The sequence below is a fragment of the Meleagris gallopavo genome, chromosome 30, assembly GCF_000146605.3.
Source record: "Meleagris gallopavo isolate NT-WF06-2002-E0010 breed Aviagen turkey brand Nicholas breeding stock chromosome 30, Turkey_5.1, whole genome shotgun sequence".
In the NCBI taxonomy this organism is placed as follows: domain Eukaryota; kingdom Metazoa; phylum Chordata; class Aves; order Galliformes; family Phasianidae; genus Meleagris; species Meleagris gallopavo.
In genome coordinates this window covers 495,817-504,965 of record NC_015040.2, presented here as the reverse complement: position 1 = coordinate 504,965, position 9,149 = coordinate 495,817, and the positions used below count along the sequence as shown (strand labels likewise).

Here is a 9,149-nt window from a genome sequence, read left to right as displayed (position 1 = left end):
CTGCAGAGCTCCTCTCCAGCAGCTCATCCCCCAGCCTGTATTGGTGCATGCAATTATTCCTCCCTAGGTGTAAGACCCTACACTTGCTTTTGTTGAACCTCATCCGGTTTCTTACTGCCCAGCTCTGCAGCCTGTCCAGGTCTCGCTGAATGGCAGCACAGCCTTCAGGCGTGTCAGCCAATCCTCCCGACTTCGTATCATCAGCAAACTTGCTGAGGGTGGCCACTATCCCCTCATCAAGGTCATTGATGAAGATGTTGAACAAGATCGGACCCAGCACAGACCCCTGGGGTACACCACTGGTTACAGGTCTCCAGTCCATTTCATGGACTAAGGAACCCAGAATCAAGTTGTTAGGACCAGGCTGTGTGTGTAGAAAGCTAAGCATGCTCATCAGAGTGGCTGCTTGTGTTTAGCACTGAAGAGTAGCAACTATTTCAGCAGTGCTCCCAAAACAGCCTGCATAAGATGCAGAGGAGTCATAGATGCCGGAGACATGCAGGCTGTCTTCCAAGTCTTCCAACTAGCTGTGTATTCTTAACAGTGATGCTTATGTTGTGTGGTCAGCAGAGCAGTAATGTGCTAACAGAACAGTTTCCATCACAGGCATTTTCAGAGGCAGAGAAGGGGAAGTCATCTCTACATGTGGGTTGCTGGGGCTGTGTAAATCCATTGCCTCCATGTGGGTCTGAATTCACAGACACAGATCTGATGTGCCTCACCTTTAGGATGGTCACTTCACAGAGCTCCTGCAAGGTTTCCAGCCTTGAGTGGGCAAGGAAGTGCCAAGGAGATTGGGGATCTCTGGGCTGAGATCAGCTCTGTAATCTGTATGAAAGGACCCTAATGGAATGACCAACTGACACAGAAATACATCAAAGCAGAAGAACTCTTAGAGAAAGGTGTGTCAAAACAACATACTGCCAGACAGCTGTTTATGCCATAAAGTTGTTCCCCGTTCTGCAGCTCACTCAGCTCTGGGATCCTCCATTAATTAGATAACAATTATGGAGGAAAAAAGCAGATAATTTGGGGCACTCCTCTGCTCACTGGGACAAAAACTTTGAACTCAGATATTTCTACTTTCCCATCTGTACGAAGTTATCACAGCACAACTCAACCCTCAGATTCTCATTTCCACACATAGAATAAAGTTGGCTGACCTCACACATACAACTTCTGTGTTTTTCATAAAAGAATCACAGAATCGTTGAGCCTAGAGATGGAAGTGACCATATAAATTTATACTTACCTACAGTTGTACCATAAACAGCTTGGATTCAGGAATAGCCGAGTGAAAAGGGCAGCACAGGCATCACAGCAGGTCAGATTTCCAAAAAAGTGGTTTTTGAATTGCTCAGCTACTGCATTTATTTTCTTTTTTTTACAACAAATTTATCACCTTCAAATCAGGAACAATAACTGTGCTTGCAACAATTTCTTCCCATTTGCTTCTTATCTCCTTGGTTGAAAGCATCCCATCAAAGTGAACTGGCCCTGCAAGAGAAATATTTAAGAGTTATGTTCACAGTGTCTCAATTACAAAAACGCTTTGATTCTCTTAGCTTCTAGATAGGACATCCTTGTAAGTTTGCTTGATGAGCCAAGAGGAATTACAGAGGTCTTAGAAGCAAGATGAGTATCTCAGCCAAGCCAGAGAGCACCATCCAAAACAGCAGACAGTAATCTCAGGCTTTTATGTGAATGATGCAGACATTTATAAGTCATAATCCCAGAAAGGTTAAACAACTTGTCCAAGGTCAGATTGTGAGCAATGACAGAGAGAAGAACAGAACCTGAGTAATGACCTGTGCTGTCACGCACCAAAAATGTGGCTGTTACATATAGAACACTCTACAGCAATGATTCATGTTAACTTGAACTCCAAATTCTACTGTAAGCCATTCTCTGCCAATCCCCTTTTATCAAATATCTTCTTGGTAGCATTTAAAGAGTAGCATATAAATTACACACAGCATTGTGCTTTACATGCACCTCTGTTTGCAAACTGAAAGCTCTGTCAATACATCATGAGGATATTTATTCAGCAATTCCTTTTCCAAAATGCAAGTAAACAGCCAGGAATTCTTTACTCCTTCTGTAAGAAACAAGCCTCAAATTGATGCGTCTTCCACATCAGTTCAGCTACTGCCCATTGGAAAGAGTCAAAGAAGCTAGATAACTGCTGCCTTTAAAATCCTGCCATTTCCTTACACTGTCCTGGGTGCTGATGGGGATCCTTGAGGAAGCTGCCTAGGACAAGATGAAGGGTGCTGATAGTCTCATCCACACTCTTTCCCAAAATTTTTGTCAGCTGTGCCAAGACTTTGTAAATGTGCTGCAGCAGGAAGATTGATGAGTTGCACTCCTGTGTCTGGATAATCTTCAGCAGTGACTAAAAAGTGGCAAAAGGCAAGAACGAGTATAGCCAACAATGTCCAGATCAAGCACAAGACATGCAGATCTTCAGTCTTATCAGAAAGTCTCTTCTCCATCCTATAGGATGGACTCCTACCACTTGAACAAATAATGGCACATCTGTGAGTGCACAAGAATGCATGCAACTGCATGATTTAACCAAAACCACTCCTGGGCAAGTAGGGCAGTGAGTTCAGGTCTTGCATCTTCAAAGATTGCCAGAGTCATGATGTAACGTGATGAAAAGAAGCAGAATCATACAAAGATTTCACTGCATTTCATTTGGCCATTTGAAACTACAGTGTTAAATGTGTGTGCAGGCATATCAGAATGAAGACAAGGGGGTACATGAGTCAATCAGACCCTCCCAGTCCTTTTCTGTGTTGTGCATCCCCCCAAGTTGTGCATTCCCCAAGTATGCAGCCTGCTTGAGTTCTGTCTTCATTATTCCTGTTGGAAAATACAGTGTGCGCAGTAACTTTTGCCTTGACAGAAAACACATGAGGTTATTCATACCCAGTGATGTCTCTGAATGCCATAACAAGTGCCAAATAAAAGTACTACAGAAGGAAGATTTTCAGTTAGTTTTGTACCAAGTAAGCCAATTCCCATGGTTTTGCTGGCAAGATTACCTCTTGCTGGACTTTTCTTCTTATAATTTCTATGAAAGAGGCAACAGCCAGCCCTGTGGAGCAGGATTAGCCAGCAGCATGCTGAACAGATGAGAAGCCACTGCCATTAGATTTAGCAACCTCAACGCTTTTATGCAAGGACAGGAAGAGCGGATCCAGAGAATCAAGGAGGAGGGAGCACACATCATAGTTCTCGGAGTTTTGGTAGAAATACTGCAGTCTCCATGGTCCATCTAAGAAAATGTAGCCTTTTACTATATATCAGTATAGAATCATGTAACTTATATCAGCCTGAATGATCAGGGAGTTGAAAAGCTTAAAACCAGAAGCTTGACAAGCACTTTTTTAAGTGCAGTTTTTGCAAATTCAGAATTATACAAGCAATCCTCATTGCTCATTCCACCTCCCAGAGGCCAGTGTGCAAGCTAATGGAAAACGCCACAAGCAATCTTTCAGGTAGGCAGTACCTTCTGTCCCGAAAACACAACAGACAAAAACATCTTTTGGCACTGAGAAAGTTAATGAATCAAAGCATACCAGAATTGTTGAAAGCCAGGCAGTGACTTCTGGTTTTGCCCTCCAACTTGGGAACAACAGTCAAGACAGCAGCTAATCTCCACAGGCTTATGAGACTAGCAAGCAACTAAGTAAAAATGAGAACACTGAATTCCAGTGTAAGAATAGAGAGAGAATGAAGCAGAAATCCAGGCTTTACCTGGTTAATTAGAAAACTGCTATGTACTGGATAAATGACTTCTTTCTGCCTTATTTTCTAGATTTAATAGAATCACAGAATGGCTTAAATTGGAAGGGACCTTAAAAATCATCTAGTTCCAACATCTCTGCCATAGGCAAGGTTGCTACCCACCAGATCAGGCTGCCCAGGAGCCCATCCAACCTTGGGCACCTCCACGGATGGGGCATCCACAGCTTCTCTGGGCAACAGTATCAGAACCTCACCTGATTATCACCAACCATCTGTGTTAGAGCCATCCTAAACTGTACATTGTAATGGTAAAATGGTTGGAAATACAGACAGTTTACCACTGTGCAACAGAACATAAATAGCAACTAAAATATGAAGATTTTTTGATGAAAACATTACCTGCTTTAAAGAAAACACCAGTCTCAAATTGTTGCCTCAGGGATGGCTATTTGGTATTACTATAGAGAAAGAGAAATAAACAGAGTAGTATTATAAGAGCCATTTATGAAATCCCTGTGATTTCCGTTCATGGGCACCATCATATTGAAGCAAGAAATATGCTTCAAGGTCTACTGGAAAGCAACAAAGTTCCCAAAGCCCAATAAAATGTGAAAGGCCCACACAGGAACTAGAGAAAGCTTCTCTCCCTGAAAAACACAGAATGGAAACCTGAAAATTTCTGCTACTATGTGCCAAAATGGCTAGTGAGCATAAATGCTTGCATGTCTCCAGCTTCCTAGTTTGGGGCTAAATCCTAATGCAAAAAGCAGAGAAGATGGGAAAGTGCTCCTATTCTGCTCATACCCCTCTAACTCTGCCAGAAGTGGTAGGATGGGTCTACCTCAGTCTAAAACTCTATAAACACTTATAAGCTTGAGACTCAAGAGAAACTTAATGAACTGTGGTGCATTACCAGCAAAAATTGTAGCTACACCTCTTAAGTTACAAGGATAAGTCATGCAGAGGAGTTTGTCTGTGCTCACACGAGGAATTGCTTCATTCAAAACCAAGGATTCTTCAGTTTCTTTCAAAGCCAGTCCTAAGCACTTCCCGTGCCAGTGCATTCCTTCCCAGGATCTCGCTTGAGACACTATATCTTCTGCCACAGTAGACAGAAAAGAGTGCTAAGGAGGAAAAAAAGTGACAAAGGAATATATTAGTTAGTCCTTCACCGCAGCAGCTGCTCACTGGTTCTTTATCATGGCCTTCTATGATGGATTGATGGCACCTTTGGACAAAGGAAGGGCAACTGATGCCATCTTCCTGGATTTGTGCAAGGCCTCTGACTTGGTCCCATATCACATCCTTATCTCTAAATTGGAGAGATATAGATTTGAAGAGTGGATTATTACATGGATAAAGAATTGGTTGAAAGGTCACAGCCAAAGGGTTGTTGTCATTGGCTCTATGACCAGGTGGAGTTGACAAGTAGTGTCCCCCCAGGAGTCCATCTTGGGACTGGTGCTCTTCAACATTTTTATCAAATACATAGACAGTGGGACTAAGTGCACTCTCATCAGGTTTGCTGATGACACCAAACCGAGTGATGCAGTTGACACTGTAGAAGGAAGGGGCGTCATCCAGAGGGACCTGGAGTAGCTTGAATAGTGGGCACAAGAGAACCTAATGAGGTTTAATGAGGCCAAATGCAAGATGTTGCATTGGGCTTGATGCAACCCCAGATATGTGTGCCAACTTGGAGAAGAACTCATTAAAAATAGCCGTTGGAGAAGGACTTGAGGGTCCAGATTGATGAAAAGCTGGAGATGAGTGCCTGCAGCCCGAAAGGCCTGAGAAAAGCATTCAGCAGGGCAGGGCGGTGATTGTCCCCCTCTACTGTGCCCTTTTGAGGCCCCATCCGGAGTACTGCACCCAAGCCTGGGATCCCTGGTACAGGAGGGGTGTGGAACGGTTGGAGGGTGTCCAGAGGAGGGCCACAAAGATGATCCAAAGGGTGGAGCACCTCACCTAAGAAGGCATGTTGAGGAGTTGGTCTTGTTTAGCTTGGAAAAGAGAAGGCTCTGGGGAGTCCTCATTGCAGCCTTCCAGCTCTTGAAGGCAGCTGCCAAGCAGGAGGCAGATTGACTTTTTACATGATCTGATAGTGATAGGACAATGGGGAATGGCTTTACACTTTTAACTCTTTAGAAGATTCATGTTAGATGTTAGGAAGAAATCTTTTACTCAAAAGGTGCAGAGGTGCTAGAACAGGTTGCACAAAGAAACCATGAATGCCTCATCTCTGAATGCATCCAAGGCCAGGTTGGATGTGATCCTGGGCAGCCTGATCTGGTGGCTGGGAACCCTGCCCATGGCATCTGGGTTGGAACTAGATGACCTAAGTTCCCCTCTATCCTAAACCATTCTATGATTCTACAATGGGGAATGAGGACATCTCAGAGCAGAGGACATGCAAACAAAGACTGTGAGTCACGTGTATTTCAAATTCTACTCTTAAAACTGTTAGTATTGTCAGGACTTGCAGGACTCTCTAGACATCCTGAACTGGATTCCTCTTGGAATGACTCCATGTCCCTGGTGTGCACCAGATATTTCCTTACGTCTTGGTGGCCAGAAGAAGCAAAACAGCATCCTTCTTGACAGCCTATGGCTCCATCCTCTGGAACACACAGGTTTCCACACTGTGATCAGCCAAGTGACTTGCTCAGTCAAATATCTGTCTGATATTGCACAGTGGACAGAATTACTTGGAAAAGGTACTAGTCCAAAGCTTGGTGCTGTGCTAATTAATCCCAACAGCACTGAAATACTCACAGTCAGTAATTTACAACTAAAACAATGAGCTGGTGTCTTCTGGTGTTGAGGTTACATCATAGAGGACGCAGCAGATGCATGGAAGAGTCATCAGTGTGCTGAACTACTATCTGAGTTACATCGCTTTAACTCCATGGTGCGTGGCGAGAATGCCACATTCCTCAGGGGCTGCAGGATGGGGTTCTGCCTGCACAGCAAGAGAGCTGTAGTGTGAACAGCCATCTCAATTAGTGCTCCGCTGTGGCTGACACTTTCAGGATCTCCTTTCAGAACAGATGGCAATCCATTCATCATGAGAGACAGTGCAAATTTCTGCAGGTCTGGAGAATTCAGGAGTCTGAAGTTTTGGATGAACTTTGTCACAGCATCTCTTTGCTGAAAGCATATATTTAAAAGAAATAAAACTAGCATCATTGCCCATCGGACTGAAGAGGACTAGCAGCTTCTTCCCACACTGTGTTTTTCCCTGCTTTAAAAACATATTTGCCCAGATCAGGGCATAACCAGAAAAAAATGTTCTTCCACCAATGATTCACATTCTCTTACCCTTATCAATGAAACATGTTTGTCACAGGCCCCCAGAATGAGGTGTCTTACCTGCTTCTCAGGATGAAGATCTGAGTCACTAAATCGACACCTTTGACCTCTCTGAAAATAGCCAGAAGCAGATGGACAGATAGTACAGTTGGGTTGCTGCTAGAGGCAAGGAGAGCTGATGATTGAAGACAGAAGAGGTGACTGTTGTTAAGGCTGAATGTTTACAAGGCTTCAGTTGGTTACTGAATCAGCAAGCTTCAGCAGGCTTGCATTAAAGCTCTGCCCACATGAAGGGGGGCAGTGCAGACATTGCTGTTCAAGTCATTCAAGTAAATGAGTAATTTGACAGACATCAAGATGATTGTGTGTTTTATTTATGAAACTTCAAACATTCTGTTCTCATCTAGTTGGAATTGCAATCCCACTACGTAGCACTGTGCGTGTGCCAACCTCCAAACCAACACACAAGTGAAGAAAAAACGTTACTGATGGACGTGAGGGGGTGGAGATGGGCTGCTGCACCAACCAGTGCTGGGTAGCAGCGCCTCTGTGCTGTAAGTGCTGGGCTGTGGAGCAGCTGCAGAGAATGAGGACAAGGCCTCCCAACCCCCAGGTTACACCAGGAGGGGCTGTGGGACACCCCCTGCTTGTGGCCTCATCCATGGCAGTGACCCTGCCAACGTTCTGTGAGGCTGCAAGGAGAGGAGCATGGCTGGGAATGCTCAGCACTCAGCCCCCCGCTGCCCCCATGGGAACAGCGATGTCCTTGGAGCCCTTGGCCCCCAGCAGGGCCCCCTCCTGCCTGCTGCAGCTGTACTAAAAGCCTGGGCAACAGCACAACGCCAGCAGGCTGCAGAGCAGGGAAGAGGACCCTGGCAGCGTGGGTGAGCTTTGGAAACAGGGAATAAGGGCCCTTCTTGTGGGTAGGATCCATGCAGCAGGTTCTCCTCCAGCCCCAGGCCCTGAAATGCCTCCAGCCCACTCCATGGAGCTCCACTGAGGTCTTCACCCCAACCTCCTCCAGCCCCTGTCCCCTGGTTCTTTGCACAGCCTCACACTGCAGCCGTGAGCCTGATTTTGGTGAACCATGAAAGAAGCATTGCAGCTCCAAAAGACCCGTAGTGCTGCCAGCAACCAGCATGGCTCTGGGAGTGGGGTGAGTGTGGGGCACAGCAGAGTCCCTGCTATTCTCTGGATGAAGCTAATGGTGATGGAAGCAGCCGACATAAAGACATAATGACTGGTCAGGAAACGAAGCCAAAAGGAAACTTGCATAGGATAAGCAGCACTAAATGCTGTGCTGGAGTGAAGGGGAACACAGGGCATCTGCATGCACGCACACAGCCAGAGCACTGAAGGAATTTTGGTCATGTCCAATCAAAACTTACATGGCTGGCTTAGTGAACAGTTTAGTTTACTAGCAATGGAAGACAGGTTCTTTTGGATTACCAGTGAAGAATGCATTGTCTGCAAAGTGTGTGAGGTTAACCAAGAATAATACAAAGCATCTGCAAAGAAGTAAGTGTAATACAGCCTGACCACCAGCATCCTAAGGTATAAAACAACTCCATAGAGATTACTAAGTTTCCTAGGGAAGCACTCAGCATAGCCAAGTGTGCAAACCTTACCCAAGGTGAGTCCCTATGGGGGGAGGAGAGGCTCAGCCCACTGACAGATCCCAGAGGTGAGAGATGGGCCATGTCTGACCTGTCTGCAATGGGATCTTTCTTAATCTTCCCTCCTTCTTGACCCACTTTTATCATAGAATCATAGAATGGCTTGGGTTGGAAGGAATCTAAAAGATCACTGAGATCCAACACCCCTGCCTTGGGCTGCTTTCCAACCACCAAATCAGAATGACCAGAGTTCCCATCCAACCTGGCCATAAACACCTTCAGGGCTTATGCTCAGTGAGGGGTGGTCACGCCTTGGAGGCAGGCAGCCTTTGGGATGGAGGTGTGTTTTGGTATTATAATAAGTGTATAATGAGCAAAGTTCACCCAAGGACAGCTTTTTGTCAAAAAGATGACAGACTTGGGGAAGTAGTTTAGCACCACAAAGTCCCCATCCTAGCACTGTTC

The 9,149-nt window shown here is 45.3% G+C and overlaps 1 pseudogene; it reads left to right on the top strand.

Annotated features, from left to right (window-relative positions):
• LOC104914639 overlaps positions 1 to 770 on the top strand; it is a 1,504-nt pseudogene extending 734 nt beyond the window's left edge.
• Positions 771 to 9,149: the final 8,379 nt, after the last annotated feature.